At 46.0% G+C, this 23,512-nt stretch overlaps 1 protein-coding gene across 3 annotated transcripts in view; it reads left to right on the top strand.

Annotated features, from left to right (window-relative positions):
- The window catches only part of LOC124777967 (pleckstrin homology-like domain family B member 1), a 1,066,194-nt gene that overhangs the window by 484,869 nt on the left and 557,813 nt on the right, over window positions 1–23,512 (top strand). For all 3 annotated transcript variants that reach the window (XM_047253529.1, XM_047253528.1, XM_047253527.1), the window contains exon 3: window positions 11,380–11,449. The gene's annotated coding sequence lies outside the window, so the exon portion shown is untranslated. The remainder of the gene's footprint in view (window positions 1–11,379; window positions 11,450–23,512) is intronic.

The raw sequence follows: 23,512 nt of genomic DNA, 5'->3' as shown, positions 1-23,512 counted from the left end.
TTACGTCCTTCCCATTTTCATCACTTCGGTGCTGCATACTATCACCATATTCCCTTCGTACTACTTACAGTGTTACGGAATAGACACAATGGCCAAAGACAATCATTTCATCGCTTTGCTCCTAAGTAACGGAGTGCCTACGTATCAAGTAAAGATGGTGTTAGTCATGAGTCTCATATCACTCACTCAATAACTTAGGACATTGTCTCGAATGAAAAACAGCCCACAGATGCACTAATTATGTTTATTCTAAACCTTGACCATGGTTTCAGCTATAATAATATAGCCTTCTTCAGAAGTCCTAAAAAGTGATCAAAATAAGCTTTTAAAAATGAAAAATGTCTTAGCCCATCAGCTGCGTCAAGATCAATAAAATAAAATAACTTCAACAGACATAAGCCTATTCCATGAAAACTCCGGAGAACAGCCGTAAGTCAGTAACATCTTGCCACGATATTTCGGCACAGTCTTTTGGCCATCTTCAGGTGAGTACAGCTGTAGAAGTACTGGAGAATACGCGCTGAGCTCTGCTATTTAAAGCCAAAGGGGGCTGCATTGCGCATGTACTGTTTAGCGTGCGCGTTCACAACTCAGTACGCTGCGCCTGGCGCCCTCCGCGGTGAAAACTTGGCATTTCGGTATCAGATCGATCTTCATCTTTATACCGATAACTAGGTTGACTACGAAGTTTCTCTACAACGGGATTCCAAGCGGAATTTAACTGGTAACCGCTATCCCGATTGATAAGAGTCTCGCTGTTTGACAATTTTATTTCTATGGATTCATTTATAATTGAACTCCAGAAATTTGATCTTTGAGCCACAATTTTTGTATCATTGTAATTCATAGAGTGGCCAGTAGAAATGCAATGCTCAGCGATTGCGGACTTGGTGGTCCGAAGAAGGCGAGTATGCCGCTGATGTTCCACAATACGTTCCTTCACCGTTCTTGTTGTCTGCCCTGTATATGACTTGCCACAATCACACGGGATCTTGTAGACACCTGATTTACGTAGGCCCAGGTCTTCCTTAACGGATCCCACCAGTGATGATATTTTAGGAGGAGGGCGAAAGATGACTGACTTGATGCTTCCTCAATATTCTACCGATCTGTGACGAGATGTTCCCAATAGAAGGTAGATAAGCCGTTGACCTGAAGACCTTCTTCCTTGTTGCGTCGTTTGTAGGACTGCATAGCTCTGTTCACTTCCTTAGTTGAAAAGCCATTCATCAGGAATGCTTTTTGCAGGTGTTTCAGTTCCACTTGAAGACTGTCGACGTCAGAAATAGTATGAGCACGGTGGATTAAAGTTTTAAGGACACCCATTGTTTGTGCCGGATGGTGGCAATTGGTAGCTTGCAGATACAAATCTGTATGGGTCGGTTTCCTATACACCGAATGACCAAGTGTGCCATCATTCTTGCGCCGTACCAGAACATCTAAAAATGGCAAACAACCATCTTTTTCAGTTTCCATAGTGAACTTAATATTTTCATGTATGGAATTCATATGATGTAAAAATTCCTGGAGACGGTCCACGCCATGAGGCCATACTATAAAGGTGTCATCCACGTAAAGCCAAAACACTGTCGGTTTAAAAGTGGCAGAGTTGAGAGCTCTCTCTTCAAAATCTTCCATAAAAAGATTTGCCACCAGGGGAGACAAAGGACACCCCATGGCGACCCCGTCAGATTGTTCATAAAATTCATTGTTGAATGTAAAATATGTAGAAGAGAGATTATGCTCAAACAACGGTATAAAGAATTGTCAGACAGCGAGACTCTTATCAATTGGGATAGCGGTTACCAGTTAAATTCCGCTTGGAATCCCGTTGTAGAGAAACTTCGTAGTCAACCTAGTTATCGGTAAAAAGAAGATCGATCTGATACCGAAATGCCAAGTTTTCACCGCGGAGGGCGCCAGGCGCAGCGTACTGAGTTGTGAACGCGCACGCTAAACAGTACATGCGCAATGCAGCCCCCTTTGGCTTTAAATAGCAGAGCTCAGCGCGTATTCTCCAGTACTTCTACAGCTGTACTCACCTGAAGATGGCCAAAAGACTTTGTGCCGAAATATTGTGGCAAGATGTTACTGACTTACGGCAGTTCTCCCGTGTTTTTGTGGAACAATCAGTACGCTAAGAAAATTTCAAACATCACAGACATAAGCCTGTTTCGATCATAAGTAAAACTACATATGGCACGTTTCTTTGTGTCATCAGTCTACTGACTGGTTTGATGCGGCCCGCCACGAATTCCTTTCCTGTGCTAACCTCTTCATCTCAGAGTAGCACTTGCAACCTACGTCCTCAATTATTTGCTTGACGTATTCCAATCTCTGTCTTCCTCTACAGCTCCCTCTAGTACCATGGAAGACATTCCCTCATGTCTTAGCAGATGTCCTGTCATCCTGTCCCTTCTCCTTATCAGTGTTTTCCACGTATTCCTTTCCTCTCCGATTCTGCATAGAACCTCCTCATTCCTTACCTTATCAGTCCACCTAATTTTCAACATTCGTCAGATCACCCAGGGAATGCCACGAAAGCGTTCCCCAGACCATAACGCATGCAGAGTGTTTGCTTTCAGACGTTTCACCGGTACATGCCAACGGCCATCTATCCGATGGAGCATAAAACATGATTCATCTGAAAAGGCCACCTGTCGACACTCAGTGGACGTCCAGTTGGAGTATTGGCGTGAAAATTCCAGCCTTCGTCGCCGATGAGCAGCAGTCAGCACGAGTGCAAGAACGAAGTGCCTGCTGCAGAGGCCCACACGCTGCAACGTTCGCTGATTGGTCGTTGAGGAGACATTGTTGCTAACCCCTTGGTTCAGCTGTCGCACTTCTATTCGTCCTTACCCATTTCCTTAGCCGTTATTCACCCATGTCATCTGTTGCCCTTGGTGCACTACAGTTACCTTGTCGCGATTTGGGATACAGTTAATTTGCTATGCTTGGTGTACTTCAGCCCCTGCGCTGCCGTTCGAGAACTGCTTCCAGCCTTAGCCCGAAAGCCAATGATCATGTCTTTTTCGACGTCAGATAAATCGATTGTTTTCCACATTGCGTCAACAGCAGCACTGTTTTCTCCCCGCTCCTTCCCCCACTCCCCCCTTTCCCATGGAACGCTTTATACATTTACTCACCTACCATCTGTGAGTAGTTACTGTACGCTGACGTCGGACATTCGCAGTAGTCCCATTAGTGTGATTGGACCATGTAGAAATCTGTACTTAGTCCATATCAGAATAAGGGCCATGCCAGTGCTGTATGATTTGGAACAATAGCAAATAGCAGGAATAGAAGGCGGGAAGAGATAGGTTCATATCGTATTCCACAGATTGTGTCCGTTGGCTTCTGGTGACAGTGAATGAATTTTTCAGTACGGCCGCAGTTAATGTGTATGTAACAGGCATAAAGTCTGAGGCTGCCTCCGATTCTTCTCGGTACGTTCACTTTCGGGAATACAACAGTAAAACTCTCTGTGACACACAGTGCCTCTCTTGTTTCCTCTGTCTCTGGAGTTTGGTTGAGCGTCTCCGTAATATTCTTGAGGCGACTAAACAATCCTTTGACGAAACGCTCCGGTCTTTGTTGGATCTTCTGTCTCTCTCCTATTAACCTTACCTTGTAAGGAACCCTGACTGGTGCTCAGTGCTCAAAAATTCATCGAACAAGAGTTATTTCACCAACTTTCATAGCGTTCTTCCAATGTACCTCAGCCTTTCATCTCCTTTTCACTTAGTTTTATAGTGTCATTGTACTTCAAATCACTTCGGATGTTTACTATCAGGTACTTTACACATATCACTGTTTACAGTGATTTATCGACAACAGTGTAATCGAACAGAGATGGCTCTGAGCACTATGGGACTTAACATCTATGGTTATCAGTCCCGTAGACCTTAGGACTACTTAAACCTAACTAACCTAAGGACATCACACAACACCCAGTCATCACGTCGAACAGAGATGTTGCTCTGTTTATGCACAACACACTACATTTATTTACTTTGTCTACAGCCAGTCTCTGCTCACTCGTAGATCCTCTGTAAGACAATTTGAAGCCATAGTGTTCCTGTATTTCACTTGAGATTTTTTGTCGTTAGAACTTCCCTGTAACGAGTAACTCAGCAGACTATAACATTTAAATTTATTATAAACAGTGACGTGTAACACTCCAGTGCGGACCCTCGAACTAACTTTTAATCTTCTCTATTTCGTCTCCTTTGGAAGAAAAAAGTTGAGTTATATCTGCTGGGAACTTCTAAATACAGTCACAAATCCTGCCTGCTACTGGGTAAGCTCACATTTTGCTCACTAGATGTCGTTGTGAGACAGTATCGAATTACCTTCCGAAAGACGAGCAACAAGCTATCAAATTCGGCGCAGTTCTCTACTGCTGCCAACGGCCTTGCCGCAGTGGTAACACCAGTTCCCGTCAGATCACCTATGTTAAGCGCTGTCGGGCTAGCACTTGGATGAGCGATCATCCGGTCTGCCGAGCGCTGTTGACAAGCGAGGTGCACTCAGCCCTTGTGAGGCAAGCTGAGGAGCTTCTTGATTGAGAAGCACCGGCTACGGTCTCGGAAGCTGACATACGGCCGGGAGAGCGGTGTGCTGACCATATACCCCTCCATATCCGCATCCAGTGACGCCTATGATCTGAGGATGACACGGCCGCCGCTCGGTCCCGTTGGGCCTTCATGGCCTGTGAGGGAGGAGTTCAGTTTAGTTCTCTACTTTTAGACGAACAAACCGTGGTTTGTCATAAATATTTGGCTGGTTTCATGCGGCCCGCCACTAACCGATCTTGTGCCAATATTTTCTTCTCTTAGTAACATTTTCACCGTGCGTTTTTAGTTATTTGCTCGGTGTATTCCAAGCTCTGTCTTCCTCTACAGTTTTTACCCTTTACAGCTCACTGTATTACCATGGAAATGTCTTAACACATGTCCTATCATCCTGTCCCTTCTTCTTTTTAGAGGCAACCATATATTCCTTTCTTTGCTGATTCTGCGTAGAAAAACTTCTTATCAGTCCAACTAATTTTAAACATTCTTCCATATCACATCTCGAGCCGATACCCTCCTTTCTTGTTTTCCCACAATCCATGATTGACTAGCATACACTGTGCGCTCCAAAGTTACATTCTCAGAAATCTCTTCCTTTTATTGAGGCCGATATTCGATATTAGTAGACTTCTTTCGACCAGGAACACCCACTTTGCCTGCGCTAATCAGAATTTGATATCTTCCTTGTTTCGTCCGTCATTGTTTATATTGCTTCAAAGGTCGCAGAACAACTTGAGTTCTTCCACTTAGTGCCCCTAATTTTTCTAGTAAATTTCTCTCTAATTTCGTATCTGCTACCCCTCATTACCTTCGTCTATCTTTGGTATACTGTCATTCCATATTTTGTGTTCAGTAGACAGTTCATTCCATTCACTGTGTGCTGTAGTTCTTCCCCGTTTTCACTAAGGGTGGCAATGTCATAGGCGAATCTTATCAGTGAGTTTTTATTTCACTCCTAAACCTTTCTTTTATTCCCGTCACTGCTTTTTGATGTACAGATTGAACAGCAGGGGAAGAATACGACACACGTGCCCTCCTACCTTTGTAACGCAAGCACTTCGTTGTCGGCCTAGCAGTCTTGTTCCTTCTAGGATTTCTACATGTTGTGTGCTAGCCGTCTTTTTCTGAAAATTGTGATCGTCTTGCATCGTTTTACATAGTCGAACGCTTTTTCTTGTTCGATATTTCCTATGAACTTGACTTGATTTTTCTTATATCTTTTGATTCCACTATCAAGTGCAATGTCAGAACTGCCAGTCTGCTGCATTTAACTTTCCTGGAGCCATAATGATCGTCATCTAACACATACTAAGTTTTCTTTTCCATTTTCTATACCTAATTATTGTCAACAACTTGGATGCATGAGCTGTTAAGCTGATTGTGCGATAGTTCTCAGAATTAACTGCTCTTGTAATCTTCGGGATTGTGTGGATAAATTTCTCCGAAAATCTGACAGTATGTCGCCAGCCTGATGGATTCTACACACCAACTTGAATAGTCGTTTGGTTGTCACTTTCCCCCTTTTGCCCTATTCGATCGCAAGCTTTCCAACGCTCTGTTGAGCTCTGATACTAGATTCCTTAGGTCTTCCATATTTACTTCCATTTCTTGTTCTATGCGTCATACGGTAAGTTCTCCCCCTCGTCGAGGCCTTTCGTGTACTCTTTCTTTCTCCCCTCCGTTTGCAGTTCAATTCCCGTTGCACTCAAAACGTTGATGTCTTCGTACATAATTTCAGCAAACGTTGTTACGACCTTCCTACGTGCTGAATCTGTCTTCCCGATGGAAATGATCGTATGGCATTGTTGGCTGGGAGGCCCCATGCGGGAGAGTTCGACCGCCGTATTGCAAGCCCTTTTTAGTTGGCGCCACTTCGGCGACTTGCGAGTCAATGATGATGAAAATGATGATGGACACACATCACCCACTACCCTGCCGGAAATCGAACCCGAGCCCCCTGCGTGGTAGGCGGGAACGCTACCGCTACGCTACAGAGGCGGACTGTCTTTCAGATTATTCCCTCACGTGTTTCTGCAGCCATTTTGCCTTGACTTACCTACACTTCATATTTTTTTCATTCCTTAGTGGCTTGTATTATTATAATCCTTCCTTTCCTGAACATTTTTGTACTTCGTTTTTTATTCGACAAGTTGAAGTTTCTTCGTTTATACCTTCCTTTACCCGTGATTGCATTTTTGAATATGCCCACTCCTCTTCGTCTGGACTGCCTGCTTTGGTACTCATTATTGCAGTATCGGCAGCCTTGGAGTACGGGTAATGAATATTACTTACTTCTCATGTGCTACATACACAATAAATGTGTCATCGGTGATGGACAATGTAGCTATGGATGTGAGTAGAATAAAAGTAGTTATCATCATTAAATTATATCATCCGGTGCTTGAGAAAGTTTTCTCTCTGAAGAAATTGCGGAAGTGGTGACATGAAGATCTTGTTGACTCTAGGCAGGCGTCAATTGACACGTGAGCATATCGTCGCGGACATCAATTCAGTCACTGAGCCACGTTCTCCTGGACGCTTGTTGTTTCTGCGAGCGGACGTGCTGCTGTAACCTCTAGTTTCCACCTCGCCCCCTAGTACGCTCGATCGTGTTCTCGAAATAATATCACGCTGGCTATGTTTAGAACTCTGGTCAGGCGTTTACATCTTGTTATTACTTCAAACAAGCGGCCTGATAGACGGCTGGCAGGCTTCCAGGCCGAGGTGGGGGGAATATGGGGTAGGAGGGGGAGGGCGTGGCAGCAGCCAGTGGCTGGATGCTCCTAATTGCGCCGACGATCCAGCCACCACCGTCCACCCCTACATCCCATCCAATCCGCAGCCGCTGTGAGGGGCGGGCCCTCAGGGTTGCAGTATCAGCAGCACCGCCGGGACTACTGCGTGCGTCGCATCTGTAACACTGCTTACCCGAGGAGGAATTGATTTTCAGTGAGAGCAAATCTTTGGCCTGAACACGTACATACGTTGTTGGAGTCAGTGGCGAAATTACCTGAACAGCTAAAACATTATGACTACCTACCTGATAGCCGGTACGTCCACCTTTGACACGGATAACAGCGGGGACATGTTGTGGCATGGAAACAATGAGGGCTTCGTAGGTCGCTGGAGCAAATTGGCACCATCTCTGCGCACGCAAGTCACCTTATTCCCGTAAATGCGGTTGAGAAGCGAGATGAAGCCTGACGCCAAGTTCAGTGACATGCCAGATGTGTTCGATCGGGTGCAGATCTGGCGATCTGGCAATTTGGGGAGTGTTTGAACCCCCCCCCCCCCCCCCCCCCGTGTTCTTCGAGCCACTACATCGCACTCGTGGTCCTTTGACACGACGCGTTATCTTGTTGAAAAATGCCACTGCCGTCGGGAAGCATGATCGTCAGGAAGGGGTGTACGTGGTCTTCACCCACTGTGCGATACTCCTTGGCCGTCATGGTACCTTGCGCAGGATTCACTGGACCCATGGAGGCCTAAGTGAAATTTTCCCAGAGCATAATGGAGCCGTCGCCTTGTTGCCGCCGTTCCCCAGTACAAGTGTCGAGGAGCTGCTCCCCTGGAAGAAGACAGGCTGGCGCCCTCCCGTCGACATGATGAAGAAGGAAACGGGATTCCCCAGACCACGCAAAGCTCTGCCACTGCGACAGCGTCCAGTGCCGATGGTCACTTGCCCATTTCGTCGTAGTTGCCGATGTCGTGGTGTTAACATTGGCACATGCGTGCGTCGTCGGCTGCGGAGGCCCTTCGTTAGGAGTGTGCGGTGCATTGTCTGTTCACACACACTTGCTCTCTGCCCAACGTTAAAGTCTGGTGGTAGTTCGACCACAGTTCGTCGCCTGTCCTGTTTTACCAGTCTGCCCAGCCTACGACGTCCGATACCTGTAACGAGGGGGTGACCTTCCAGCCCCACGACGTTGCTTTCGCCACTCGTTGAAGACTCGACAAGTCGTGCAGTTCCCGAAATGCTCGTGCCGAGCCATCAAATCTGTCCTTGGTCATACTTACACCGATCACGCGCCTACCCCATTCCACACACGGACAATACGTTCACTGATAATGATACGTGCACCGAGCGTGTGTCAGTCAAACAAGCTGTCGTTCCCCGCCAGGTGACGCTGCTATCGCCTGAACGGGTTTTTATCGATAGCAGGTAGGTGGTCATAATGCGCTGGCTGATCACTGTGTATGTTCGTTTCTATTCGCTAGCATCAAAGAGACATAATCACACATTCCGTCGTACTTTTTCTTTTCAATTGCGAATTTTTTTGAATAATTTTCAAGTATTTCGATCAAGTTTCTTAGCATGACAAGGCACAGCATCGGCAGTAAAAGCTCAACAGCCTATTTTATTTTAATTTTCCTTTATAGATGGAGAACCTGGCGTCCCTCCTAAAATAATCTATTGAAACTGGGACCAGTCCTTGAGCAAAGTTTTTTACAAATGGTTCAAATGGCTCTGAGCACTATGAGGCTTAACATCTTAGGTTATCAGGCCCCTAGAACTTAGAACTACTTAAACCTAACTAACCTAAGAACATCCATGCCCGAGGCAGGATTCGATCCTGCGACCGTAGCGCCTTGAAGCGCTCGGGTACGGCGGCCGGCATTTTATTTACAAACTTTTATTGCAGATGCTTGAAATGCTGACAGGTGTGCGTGCATCGTTTGTTGAGAGTTTCTGACAGAAAGATTCAGAACTAGGATTGAAGTTCACTTTGAAAGGCTATCAGTGTAAAAATCGCTGGTGAAATTGCTACCTCAGTGAAAATAAAGAATTATCGCGGGATCGGTTGAATGGAATGACCTAATGAATTAAGAGTATGGACTGAGAGTAAATCGAAGAAAGACGAAAGTAATGAGGAAAAGCAGAAGTGACGTTAGCAAGAAACTTGACAAAAAAAGTGGTGATCACGCAATAGACGAAGGAATTCTGCCATCTAGAGAGCAAAATAACCCGTGACGGGTGGATCAAGGAGGACATAAAAACCTGACCAGCACCAGCGAAAAGTGATTTACAGGCCAAGAGAAATCTACTAGTATCAAACGTCGGTCCTAATTTGACGAAATGTACGTTTGGAGCACAGCGTTTTTTGGCAGTGAGACAAGGACTGCGGGAATCCGATAAAGAAGAAAATCAAAGCGTTTCAGAAGTGAAACTACAGAAGGTTGTTGAAAATTAGACGCACTGATAAGAAAGGTGATGCTTCTCCGAATCGCCATGAAAAGGAACATGTGAAAAAAATTGACTAGAATTAGGGTCAAGATGGTAAGACGTTTAAGACATTGGGTAATAACCTTTTTGGTACCAGCGGGAGCTTTAGAGGGTAAAAACTGTGGAGGAAGACAAAGGATACTGAGTGCAAGCGCTACTCGGAGGTGTCATCTACGCGGTAACCTGAGACAATTCCAGCTAGGAAAATTTTTGCAATTTTTGTTTTTTGTTTTTTGAGTAGTGTAGTTTACGAACCAGCACCTGCAGTCAGCCTTACTGGAATTATGTCTAATGCGGGAGCCTTAAGCCATCGTAAACTACGTACCACATTAATCCCCTTACCTACAGAGAATCGATATAACATTAGAGGACGTAGTCGAACGCTACAGAAATGCATTCTTACTTGCCTTTGTACTGCAGGATCTTCGTAATAGTGGTCATAGGTCTGCACGTTCCCGTAAACCTCGTTGGCGGTAGTAGAGAGACTATTTTTGACTTATTATTATACACAGTGAGCTATAAGTATATAACAAATGCCTAAAAACGTTTCCCAGCTTTCTTGTCGTATTTGAAACCATTTTTGTGTGTGATTCTGGTTTACGGCTCTGTGTAGTTCCATGCTTTGCTCTCTTCCCTTTTCAGAAATACGTCGCTGATAGGAACATCTCCCACTGTAGACCACCCCTTTCCGTCAAAGTGTCATTCTGACCCTGGTGTAGAATGGCACAACGGTATCGATAACCTTCTGAGGTCTGCGTACGGCATGTCACTGTCTATGTAATAGCCATCCTTCCGTATCTATGCCCTGCTGTAGTTTATCTCAAGTGCGAAACCACGCACGGAGTTTTCAGTTTTGGATCAAATCGTGCTGCGGTCGCCAACATTCACTTTTTGTACAACGTTTCGCTTATCTGTTCGAAATGATATATCGCTGTTTGCGAGAGTTACGAATATTTTTCAGTCCTCTAGCTGCCCTGATACAGAATGCTGGAGACTGACCTGGTAGATTTTGCGTACCCATTTACAGTTTAACAATCGTATCTTCCGTTGATATCCCTGCCCCTCTCATCCCCTTTTCCAAGGAAGAAGGAGGGGGGAGGGATTTGGCGGTTAATATCTATAATATTATTATTATTATAGTCTTTCTTGGCGAATAATGTAACAACAGGTGTTTTCCGCTTCAAGTAACCTTCAACACAATACATTTACTGAGAAAAACGTTTATAATTTACCGAACACAGTACGCATAAATTCACAATTCATTATTTCGCGCAACGACATGCACTTTGTCTGTATAAGACGATAACCATCAATTCTCTGTGGCGAGTTATTGTGTATCCCAGAGCGGAAACACACTAATATTATCCCCCAGCTTCTGCCTTCGTGCTGCATCCGATGTGCATTTTCTAAGAGTCGCATTTTATCCTCACGTTCAAATGCATTTATTTTGTTTCCCTTTAATCAGTTCGCTGACTTAGTCTCCGTCGTAACTGTTCGCACCTTGATACACATTTATGTTTTTTACATGTCTAATGAAGACATCAACGCAGAAATTGATCAACATGAATCTCTCTGTTTCAGTTGAATTCGAGATTCGACGCTCACTGCAAGTTGTTGAATGTAACTCGCAGTGAAGTGAAACGTGAAGAAGGTAAGTGAACTTAGTAACCACATCTTTACAATCGGTGGAAATGGATTACAGATATTTTTCTTCTGACAATGTATTTCTGGACGTAATGGATACAAGAAGTGCCTTGTAACTACGTCCAAAGTAGATAATCAGATAGGCATACTTGAAAAACATTATACAGTAACGTGATCCTATTGCTGTTATGTTTTCACACATGGGGATATATAAAATTATTTTATAACTCTTTTAGAAGCTTTAGTCGTATGCTTAGCTGTCTAAGTAAGTAATTTACATTTTAGTAATGAAAAAGTGTTGTGTCCAACGAGGGGCGCTCACTCTCTGTCTCTCTCTCTCTCTCTCTCTCTCTCTCTCTCTCTCTCTCTCTCTCTCTCTCTCTTTTTATTTATCCAAATGTAACATAAAATTGTTGTTACCGACGCAATGCAATCAAATAGCTACCCCAATCCAATCGTTAATTTCACATGGGAGGGGGTGGTGGGGGGTATTGGGGAAGCCGATTCACTCAAAGCTCAGAAGAAGCGAGCTGTGTGCATACCATTCGTTGGAATAAGCTTACAAAAGTGTTAAAATATTCACACTAGACATAATTTCTTTCATTACATGTACTGACACACACCGCCCACGCACTCCTACGTCCCTAAATGGTAAAAATTTCATAGCGTTTGCTGTGAGCACATCAGTGCGTATCATATAATTCCTCAACGTCAGCCATCACCACACACAACCACCTTACTAGTCAACCATTCCACTGTATAAAAGAAGATATTCACATATTACGTAAAATAGATAAGAGGAAACTCTTTCATTTGTATAAAAGATTGTAAAGCGTTTATAAATTGCAGTATCATGAAAACAAAATGTTAGATGAAAAGTGAAACTAGCAGTGCAAATTTATCCACGAACTGTAATATGTTTCACTAATAAAGAATACATTATAGTAATTACATGTTCGAAAAGCGCTGAATCGTTAGTTGCAATGTCTAAGTTAATGTTCACGTTGATGTATCATAACGCATGTACCCACGAATACAACGTCTTAGCAGAGCTATAATTTTTGACGGGTTCTTACCACTACAGGATAAGTATTTCTGTACAGATGGGTGTATACACATGTTCACTTAGATGTAGCAGACTGTGTTCTAAATGTAGTGTTTAGGGGTTGCTTGTGGGCTACAAACAAAGTAAGTCATAGAGCCAGAACTTCGTATGGCCTATAAGTACAATTTCAGAATATGCAATTTAAAAATACTGCGTGCATACTCCAGACTGAGGCGAAAAACTAACGGCAACGCACATACATACATACTGTATGTAACCCTGCTAATATAATATTACTGGCAAAAGAGGATTGATAGGCCAACAATATTACAAGGATACTCGTACATGCTCAGTTTCATAGAGCTACATGCATACCAAGTTTTTTCGAACCACTTACTTTCTGACTAAAATTAACAGAGTACACCAAATCACTCCTTAGAGACACTCCATTTACATCGATGTTCTGCAGACCATTGTGGTGTGTTTAAAAGAGGGTGCGTCCCATTGTATCAGTTCTTAGGGTTTCTTCCAGTTCTAGCAACGTAAGGAGCACGGAAGAATGACTGGTCGAATGCCCTCTAGTTAAATTAATTTTGCCCTCGGAATACCCGCGAGAGCGACACGTAGGGGCCAGTGGTATACTGTCAGATTCCGATTTAAAGCTGTTTCTTCAAATTTTGTAAGTAGCCTTTCGACAATTGGTTCGCATCTATCTTAAAGTGCTTATGAATTTTTTTTAACGCGTGAAATTTGAGAAATGCTAATAAATACAAGAAAATTACCGATCAGCCGATAATAATTTAAACTTAAGCAAATTTCAGTTATGTTTTGCAATCGTGAGATTATGTAACTCTTCTATCTTTAATAAATACAATAAACCACAGTATGAATTCATGCCTTACTAAAAGAGACTGAAAAACCTATTAGTTAATACATGTAACAAAGAAAAAATCATCGCTAAACGTTTAGTTACGATACATGTAAGCAGAACAGATGGAAACAGCGAATAAACACGTATGAAATTATGTGAACATCAGCTTTAAATAAAACAGAGCCATGTTATCTAAACTCCCACAAGCAGGTAACGGCTGTCCTACTAAAATAGGCTGACACTGAATTTAAGTAAAACGCAAATCTCTCAGGCTAGTTGTATAAAAGAATATGCAAACAAAATTTAAACAATAGCTTCAAATGAAACAGCAAGAAGTTGAACTTACATTAATCCTGAGGACAATCTAAGTTACCCAAAAGCTGCAGAAACAGTATTCATAATCAACACCCAGGCTCACACCCCATACAGGCATAACCGAAGTGCAGACAGAAAACTTTAAAATGGAAGTTAGCCAAAATGGAACCGGTAAAATCTCAGAAAAAATCAGAGTTAATGTAGCCCTAAAATGCATTTTATAAAGAGCCCTGCGGCGAAGCAAGTAACGTCAAATAACTGTTCACACATCCTAGACACTAAGATGCTCACCAAAGGAAAGTCCAACAAGAGCCGGTCGCTATACGTCAGCAATCTCAGTTCACCCATGAATGCAGTAAACACAAACTAGCACACAAAGTTCCAATGGCGTCTTCCAGTAAATCCGAGGAATGAGCTACTCCGGCATTTACGCTGACAGAATAATCACTCACACACCCACCCACCCACACACACACACACACACACACACACACACACACACACACCTCTCTCTCTCTCTCTCTCTCTCTCTCTCTCTCTGAAATATTCAATTACGGCATCTGCTCACAGTGTCTTGAGCAATATTTTAGGATGGGCCACACGAGTGATTTGTAAGCAATCTCCTTTGTACCCCCCAGGGGATCCACAACTCTTTTGTGGATACGTGTGTAGCGAGCACGGGACCCCGAGCTAATGTGGCCTTCCTTCTTTTCCGGGCTGCATACCCCCCTTTACGTATCCTTCCCCATCCCCCATCTTCGCCCCCCCCCCTCACCTCTGGCTCTTTCCTTCCCTTTCTCCCCCTCTGGGAGTATGGTTTGTGCCTACGTCCGGAGACGGACGCTTGTAAATGTGCCGCACTCTTCGCCTTCCTTGCTTGTATGTCTTCATCTTTCTTCGTCCTTCTCTTTTCCTTACCTCTTCTCTTTACCTCTTCTCTTTACCCTTTTCTCCGCTGCGGCGTTTGAGACCTCTCTTCTTTCCTTTCCCTGTCTCTTTCTTCCTCCCTGTGCGTGTCTGAAGGCCGACCCACGCACTTCCATGCGTAGCCGGTGACGGGGTAACGGGTAATTCCCCGCCCCGGGTAGACAGGTAGGACACGTACGTACCCCCTGGTAACGGCCAGGCCCAGGGAGGGGTGATTACCCGAGCTGATACCTTCCGAAAGTGCCGATTGGTCCCACCGTCCGTTTGTCGGGAGGTGTGACCTGAGGTGTGAACAATCACCTAAGGCGGGTGTGCCCTCGGTGAGGGCCCCCACAAGGAAGGAGCGCGCCATCGGAGACGCCGGTAATCATGGGGGATTCTTCCGCAATGGTTTCCTCACCTTCCACTATGTCTGCTCACAAACGTAAGTTCACTGAGTCTCAGCCACAGACGGTTCTTCCATCGTTGCCACAGTTCCTTGTTGTTTCTCGGTCTGACGAAGGTCACGACTTTTCCACGGTCAACCCTTTCATTATTCAGAAAGGTGTCGACGCAGTTGCGGGTCCTGTAAAGTCTTGTTCCAGATTACGGAATGGCACCCGGTTGTTGGAAACACACAGTGCCCTCCAGGCTCAAAAATTGCTGCGTACTTCTCTGCTCCACACCTTCCCTGTCCGGGTGGAACCGCACCGTACCTTAAATTCCTCGCGTGGAGTCGTTTATACACGCTCCCTCGATGGATTGTCTGACGAAGAAATTCAGCACTACCTGTCTGACCAGGGCGTCACAGCTGTTCATCGGGTTATGAAAAGGGTTGACTCGAACATCATTCCAACCCGCACTGTCTTCTTGACATTTGACAAAGTTCAACTCCCATCAAAAATCAAAGCAGGCTATGAGATAATTTCCGTTCGCCCTTATGTCCCAAACCCTACGCGTTGCTATCGATGTCAGCGGTTCAATCACACCAGCCAGTCCTGTTCCAATCCGGCCAAATGTGTTACGTGTGGCAAGGATGCCCATGAGGGTGCTTGTCCACCTCCATCCCCTCGCTGCATCAACTGTATGGGTGACCACGCTGCTTCCTCTCGAGATTGCCCCGTTTTTAAGGACGAAAAACTCATCCAGGAAATAAGAGTGAAGGAAAAGGTGTCGACCTTTGCTGCTCGAAAGTTACTCGCCAGTCGACGGCCCACTGTGCCTCAGACAGGAAAATACAACACTGTCCTTGCTTCTCCTCGGCCAACAAAGGAGGCGGCCACGCAGACTTGCGACCTCACCTTTAGTACCACGGTCGTCAGATCGGCCAGCGCAAAGATCGCCCGTTCAACCTCACCACTTTCGCCTGCCCACTCAATGGCTCACCCTTCGTCGGGTTCTGCTAAATCTCGAGCCCAAAAGTCAGACACCAAGACTTCGAAAAAAGAGCATACTCGTGAAGAGTTTTTACGTACGGCAACTTCCCAACCATCGGTTCCTCCTTCCTCTAAACATCATACTTCCAAGAAGGCTACAAAGAAACCCAGTTCCTCTCCTTCTCCGCCAAGGCGTGTCCCATCTACAGCACCACCTGGCGGAAATCGCCCTCGGCCGTCTTCTGTGTCGCCGAGGCGCATTGCTGGTGGCCGGTCAACTGGCCGATCGTTGGTGGCTGGAGCTGCTCCTGACCAACCTATGGATCAGGATCTTCTGCCTTCGACTGAATGCCATTCCATGCTGTCGGTCGCAAGCTCTGAGCAGTCGTTGAGTTGACAGCACCCTTGGTCACGTTCCTCCATTTTCTGTCCACCCTATGTCCATTATCCACTGGAATATCCGCGGCATTCGAGCCAATCGGGATGAATTGTCGATCCTCTTACGATCCTACTCGCCGGTCATCTTCTGTCTTCAGGAAACAAAGCTGCGTCCCCATGACCGCTTTGTTCTCCCTCATTTTCAGTCCGTTCGATATGACCTCCCCTCTGTTGAAGGCACTCCAGCCCATGGAGGACTCATGATACTGCTCCACGATACTCTCCATTATCACCAAATCCCCTTAAACAGTTCCTTCCAAGCTGTCGCCGTCCGTCTTTCCCTTTCTGGATACACGTTCTCTCTTTGTACGGTATACATTCCGTCGTCCACACCAATGGCACGAGCTGATCTCCTTCATCTTCTTGGTCAGCTTCCACCCCCCTATTTGCTGGTTGGGGACTTCAATGCCCACCACCCGCTTTGGGGATCTCCACATCCTTGTCCACGTGGCTCACTATTGCTAGACGTCTTCCACCAAGCGGATCTAGTCTGCCTCAACACTGGGGTCCCCACATTTTTGTCTGCCTCCACGACAAATTTATCTCATTTGGACCTTGCGGTCGGTACTGTTCCGCTAGCTCGGCGCTTCGAATGGTTCGCCCTTGATGATACACACTCGAGTGACCACTTTCCATGTGTCCTTAGATTGCAGCCTCAACTGCCATATATGCGCTCGCGACGCTGGAAGTTTGCCCAAGCCGATTGGACACTTTTTTCGTCTCTAGCGACATTCGATGACCGTCGCTTTCCCAGCGTCGACGATGAGGTCACACATATTACCGACGTTATTCTCACAGCTGCGGAACGTTCAATACCACGCACCTCCGAATTGCCCCGGCGCCCCCCAGTTCCTTGGTGGAACGAGGCATGCCGTGACGCAATACGTGAGCGGCGACGTGCTCTTCGCATTTTCCGTCACCATCCAACTTTGGCAAACTGTATCCGATATAAGCAGCTCCGTGCGCGATGCCGTCGCGTCATCCGCGATAGCAAGAAGGCAAGCTGGAAATTCTTTATTAGCTCATTTAACACCTTCACTCCCTCCTCGGAAGTTTGGAGTCGGCTTCGACGGTTCTCAGGCGCGCCTAGTTTCTCCCCGGTCTCTGGGCTCACTGTCGCGCATGATACCTTAGTGGACCCCGTCGCAATTTCTAACTCATTGGGTCAGCACTTTGCTGAGATTTCGAGCTCTTCAAATTACCCGCCAGAGTTTCTCCCGAAGAAACGTGCAGCGGAAGTGCGACATCTTGCTTTCTCCTCTGAAAATAGCGAAAGCTACAATACTGTTTTCTCCATGCGGGAACTCCAACATGCCCTCTCTTCTTCTCGCTCCTCCGCCCCAGGACCGGATGGTATCCATGTCCAAATGTTGCTGCATTTATCAACCCATAGTCTGCGTTACCTCCTTCGCCTTTACAATCGAATTTGGACCGACAGTACCTTTCCCAGGCGATGGCGGGAAGCTATTGTCATTCCCGTTCCGAAACCTGGAAAGGACAAACATCTCCCCTCTAGCTATCGCCCCATTTCTCTCACGAGTAGTGTCTGTAAGGTTTTGGAGCGTATGGTGAATTACCGTTTAGCTAGGTGGCTGGAATCCCGCAGTCTTTTAACACCAGCCCAATGCGGATTCCGAAAGCATCGTTCTGCCGTTGACCATCTTGTTGCTCTCTCCACTTATATCATGAACAATTTCCTCCGGAAACGCCAAACAGTAGCAATATTTTTTGATCTGGAGAGAGCATACGATACCTGTTGGAGGACAGGCATCCTCCGCACACTGTTCTCTTGGGGCTTTCAAGGCCGGCTGCCCCTTTTTCTTCGCGAATTTATGGCAGAGCGCACATTTAGGGTGCGGGTGAACACTACTCTCTCCCATACTTTCTCCCAAGAAAACGGGGTACCCCAGGGCTCCGTGCTGAGTGTTGTACTGTTTGCCATCGCCATCAATCCAATTATGGATTGTCTCCTTCCTGATGTCTCGGGCTCCCTCTTTGTGGACGAATTTGCGATCTACTACAGCTCTCAACGGACAAGCCTTATTGAACGACGTCTTCAAGGATGTCTCGATCGCCTCCACTCGTGGAGCATCGAAACCGGCTTCCGTTTCTCACCCAGTAAGACCGTTTGTGTTAATTTTTGGCGACGTAAGGAGTTTCTTCCGCCCTCCTTACATCTATGTCCTGTCAACCTTCCGTTTTCCGACGTCGCTAAATTCTTGGGTCTTATGTTTGACAGAAAACTGTGCTGGTCCTCCCACGTTTCCTATCTTTCGGCTCGCTGTCTGCGTTCCCTTAACACCCTCCGTGTCCTGAATGGTACCTCCTGGGGAGCGGACCGAGTGGTCCTTCTCCGCCTCTATCGCGCCTTAGTGCGCTCGAAATTGGATTATGGAAGCATAGTCTACTCCTCTGCTCGGCCGTCTATTCTTCGGCGTCTCGACTCTATCCACCACCGTGGATTACGTTTAGTGTCTGGAGCTTTTTACACCAGCCCTGTGGAAAGCCTTTATGCTGAGACTGCTGAACCTCCGCTGTCCAATCGGCGGGCAGTCCTTCTGAGTCGTTATGCTAGCCATCTGTCTTCCATGCCTGCTAATCCAGCCCCTGACCTTTTTTTCGACGCCTCCTTTGATGTCGGGTATGCAGGCCGCTCCTCCTCTCTACTACCCCCGGGAGTCCGCTTTCGTCAACTGCTCCATTCTCTTTCCTTCCGCTTTCCTAAAACCTTCTTGACAACTTGGGGTACAGCACCGCCTTGGCTCCGTCCCCGGATCGACTTGCTCAGAGACCTATGTCAATTTCCCAAGGATGGTACCCCTACACTTGTTTACCGTCGGGCATTTGCTGCTCTATGTGCACAAATGACGGAAGCCACATTTATTTACACCGACGGCTCGAAAACATCGTTAGGTGTAGGGAGTGCCTATATTGTTGGCGACACCCCAAATCACTTTCGGCTTCCCGACCAGTGTTCGGTTTATGCTGCGGAGCTTTACGCTGTTCTCCAGGCTGTCCACTACATCCGCCGCCATCAGCGGATACAGTACGTAATCTGCTCAGATTCTCTCAGCTCTCTCCTAAGTCTCCAAGCTCTTTACCCTGTGCACCCTCTGGTCCACCGGATTCAGGACTGTCTGCGCTTGCTCCACCTGGGGGGGGGGGGGGGGGGCGTCTCAGTGGCGTTCCTCTGGCTGCCGGGACACGCTGCTATCTGTGGGAATGAGGCGGCCGATATAGCGGCCAAGGCTGCAGTCTCTCTTCCTCGGCCAGCTATTCAGTCTCTTCCGTTTACCGATCTACGGAGCGGTTTATGTCGCCAAGTTGCTCATTTATGGCATGCGCATTGGTCAACACTTCCCCACAATAAATTGCGGGAAGTGAAAGCCCTTCCTTGCGCTTGGACCTCTTCCTCCCGAACGCGTCGTCGGGAGGAGGTAATTTTAGCTAGACTCCGGATAGGGCACTGTCTTTTTATCCATCGACATCTTTTAAGCGGTGATCCTCCCCCACTCTGTCCCCACTGCTCTCAGCTGTGGACGGTCAGACACCTTTTAATTGAATGCCCCTATTTTAATCCGTTACGCTCCCGTCTACAGCTATCGCCTGATCTATCGTTGATTTTAGCAGATGACACGCGCTCAGCTGACCGCGTTCTACAGTTTATTAGTGACAGTGAAATGACGTCAGCCATTTGATTTTTTTTTTTTTTGGGACAACCAACCCCTTTCTATAGTGGATTTTTAAGCATTCCTTCTGCCTTTAGTTTCTCAAATTTTATGACTTTGTTCCCCTCGCTGCTGATTTTAAATTTCGTTTTTTTCCTGTTTCCTACGTCACGGGCTGGGCGCTAATGACCATAGAAGTTTTGCGCCCTAAAACCACAAAAAAAAAAATCTCCTTTGTAGGCTGATTGCGTTTCCCTGGTATCCCACTAATGAATCACGTGCTTTACTTACGACTGGGTCCATGTGATCATTCTGTGTCATGTCCCTACAAAGTGTTATTGCTAGGAATTTGTATGAGTTTACTGATCATAACTGTAACTCTATGCTATAGTCATCGGATACTAAGCTTTTTAGCTTTGTGAAACGCATAATTTTAAATTTCTGAACATTTAAAGCAAGTTGACAGTCTGTGGACTACTTTTAAATATTATCAACATCTGACTCAATATTTGTGCAGTTTCTTTCAGATTATATTTCGTTATAGGTAACTGCACCATCTGTGAAAAGTCTGAGGTTGCTGTTAATATTTCTGCAAGATCATGAATATACAACACGAAGAACAAAGATCTCGCCACAGTTCCCTGGGACACTAAAACGAAAATCAAACTCCACCCGAAAGGGCCATGAAGGCCAAATGGGACCGGCCGGCCGCCGTGTCATCCTCATACTACAGGCATCATTGGATGATGATATGGAGGGGCCTGTTCTCAGCACACCGCTCTCCCGGCCGCATGTCAGTTTGAGACTAGAGCCGCCACTTGTCAGTTAAGTAGCTCCTCAGTTTGCCTCATAAGAGCTGAGTGCACCCCGCTTGCCAACAGCGCTCTGAAGACCGGATGGTCACCCATCCAAGTGCTAGCCCAGCCCGACAGCCCTAACTACGGTGATCTGACGTGAACCGGTGTTGCCACTGTGGCAAGGCCGTTGGCCCTCCCTGGGACACAGTTGAAGTTTCTTTTACGACTGTCGGTGACTCCATGCGAAATAACTTTCTGCGTCCTCTTGCAAGCCCTCTGGCTTCTTTGTACACTTTGTAAGGGCAATCAAACCAGCGTATCTTGCATTTCTAAAATCTGAATTTGCATGTGTGCAAATTAATGTCATTTCGCTGCCGTAACACACTGTCATGCAAAGTAGGATGCTGTGTACTGACATGTGCATGATTAAGAATAGGGTGCATGCATATCGTAATTTTGTTCATTTCACGTAGGAGCCCAGTGGGAACTTAAGGGCTCTGAGGAGGCCAACTGCTCACAATAGCAGAGAACGCTCAGAAGGCGGGAGGAACGTAGGAGCACTGGGAATTGCGGATACAGACCCGACTCGTGGCTGGCAGCTTTTTCTTTTGATGTCGGGTCTCAGGGGTCAGAGCATAGGTGCTTGCTGTTTTTACAGCGGCTGGGGGCAGTTTTCTCGCGAAAGCTTCATGTTTTGGGCAGTAATGCGCCAGTTCGGCCCCACAGCAATGCTGTTGTTTGAGACGTTGCCGAGCTCCACAGGATATCCGACGTATGGCGCCACATGTAGCAACCCAATTATCATATTCCGTTGGCGCCTACTGCCAGAAAGCTTCCCCATCAAAGTCTGGAGGAGCCTGTGATAGACTGTTCCACTGCTATGTCACCACAGGGAACGAAAGGTATTGGCGCTTAGGTTGACGGAGTACGGTAGTGGGAGTACAGACGAATTTGTAGTAAGGCCATAATTGACGAAAACTTTGTTTATCGACGACGATTGACCGAGTTCTGTCATAGTGGAGCGGTCGCCCACTGGGCGCAGGGTGGACGAGATTCCAAGTAGTTGGTTCCTGGCCACCGCAGAAGTTGGTTGCGTACTTTCCCGTCCTTATTGCAGAGTATTTTCACTCGCAGTTTCATTTGTCTGGCCACACAGACAAACGCTTAGTTTTATCGCGCTTGCACTTCGATCGTTCTCGAAGACGGAGCCCCTCTTCATGAATTAGAGCCGAGCAGCCGTGAACATCACGCTTCTTTGCGCCGTACTGTCAGTAATACACGCAGCACCGTCCAGTAGAGTTTTAGTTTGATTTTTCAACCGCCCGAAATTCGAATTGAGGTTTCACACCGGTGGTATCTGTAGAACTAGTTTCTTCCTTGGGTAATGGTGTGGTACTGCCTCAGACTACCCACTAGGTTATCGATATCATACATTGCACGTGTTCTCTTCGCTCCCGCCTCTCATAGTACAGAATGAGGTATGCAGTATCGTTTGTACCAGGTTCTTGCCAAGGTATCTATCAGGTAAGGGCTACTTACATGCTTGGTTTACATTAATATACATGATAGAACTTTGTACAAATTCATGACCATTTTCGTGCTCATTTAAAGAAAATAAATGTAACTGTAAATTTTTTAGGATGGAATTTATCTATTAAACAGTCACACTCAGCAGAACACCTTCCCATTATCAGTTTTGGAGGGGAAGTTGGACCAATCAGTTTCATGAATAAATTACGTATATGAGAGGCTGGCCACCCCACGTAGGATTCATATCAGCACCATTATAAGATTACGCTACACATCTTGTGCAGATTCAGTAAAAAAAAGCACTTGGGTGTGATTCGCGTAACATACTGATTCTGCCCCCTAACTTGCATATTAGTTAAGGATCCCACGACAGCAAAACTGCGGCTAGTTCCCACTCCGCCGCGGTGGCCGAGCGGTTTTAGGCGCTTCAGTCCGGAACCGCGCGACCGTTACGGTCGCAGGTTCGAATCCTGCCTGGATGTGTGTGATGTCCTTAGGTTTGTTAGGTTTAAGTAGTTCTAAATTCTAGGGGACTGATTACCTCAGATGTTAAGTCCCATAGTGCTAAGAGCCATTTGAACCACTCCTTACCAAGAAATTGTCAGTTCAGGCACAAATTACGTTTGATACCCCACAAAAATATAAGAAGTGAAGGTGTGGTACTAAGTCCCTCACTGTCTTGATCCATAGTCTTCAGGATGTCTGTCATATGAGAAAAGTGCGAGTAAGGTTTCACATTATCGATCTTTTCGTAATCCATGCTGGCTGGCATAAGGGAAGTAGTTGTGTTAGAGATACATTACGTTTGAGATCAGAATAACCACACATTTTTGGATATAAATCTGAATGTTCGTCACACATTTAGTCTACATGAGACAATGCAAAAAAAAAAACATTATACCGAACACTGTCTGATACGTGACGAGTGTGCCTAATTATATCGCCTGTGTATTTATTAATAAATTCAAAGTAAATAGATGACTCATTAAGTGCAACACCGAGTCAGCTAGAATTATACATCTGCAGTACACTTTCTGTAAGTCATGGAGAGAGTAATACTGAAACATCTCACCTCCGTGTGCCCTCTTCAATAACAGTCCTCTGTAAGCAGTCGATAAAATTAC

Source organism: Schistocerca piceifrons, chromosome 2 (assembly GCF_021461385.2).
Source record: "Schistocerca piceifrons isolate TAMUIC-IGC-003096 chromosome 2, iqSchPice1.1, whole genome shotgun sequence".
In the NCBI taxonomy this organism is placed as follows: domain Eukaryota; kingdom Metazoa; phylum Arthropoda; class Insecta; order Orthoptera; family Acrididae; genus Schistocerca; species Schistocerca piceifrons.
Note: the sequence above shows the minus strand (reverse complement) of the source record. Positions and strands in the feature narration are given on the sequence as shown.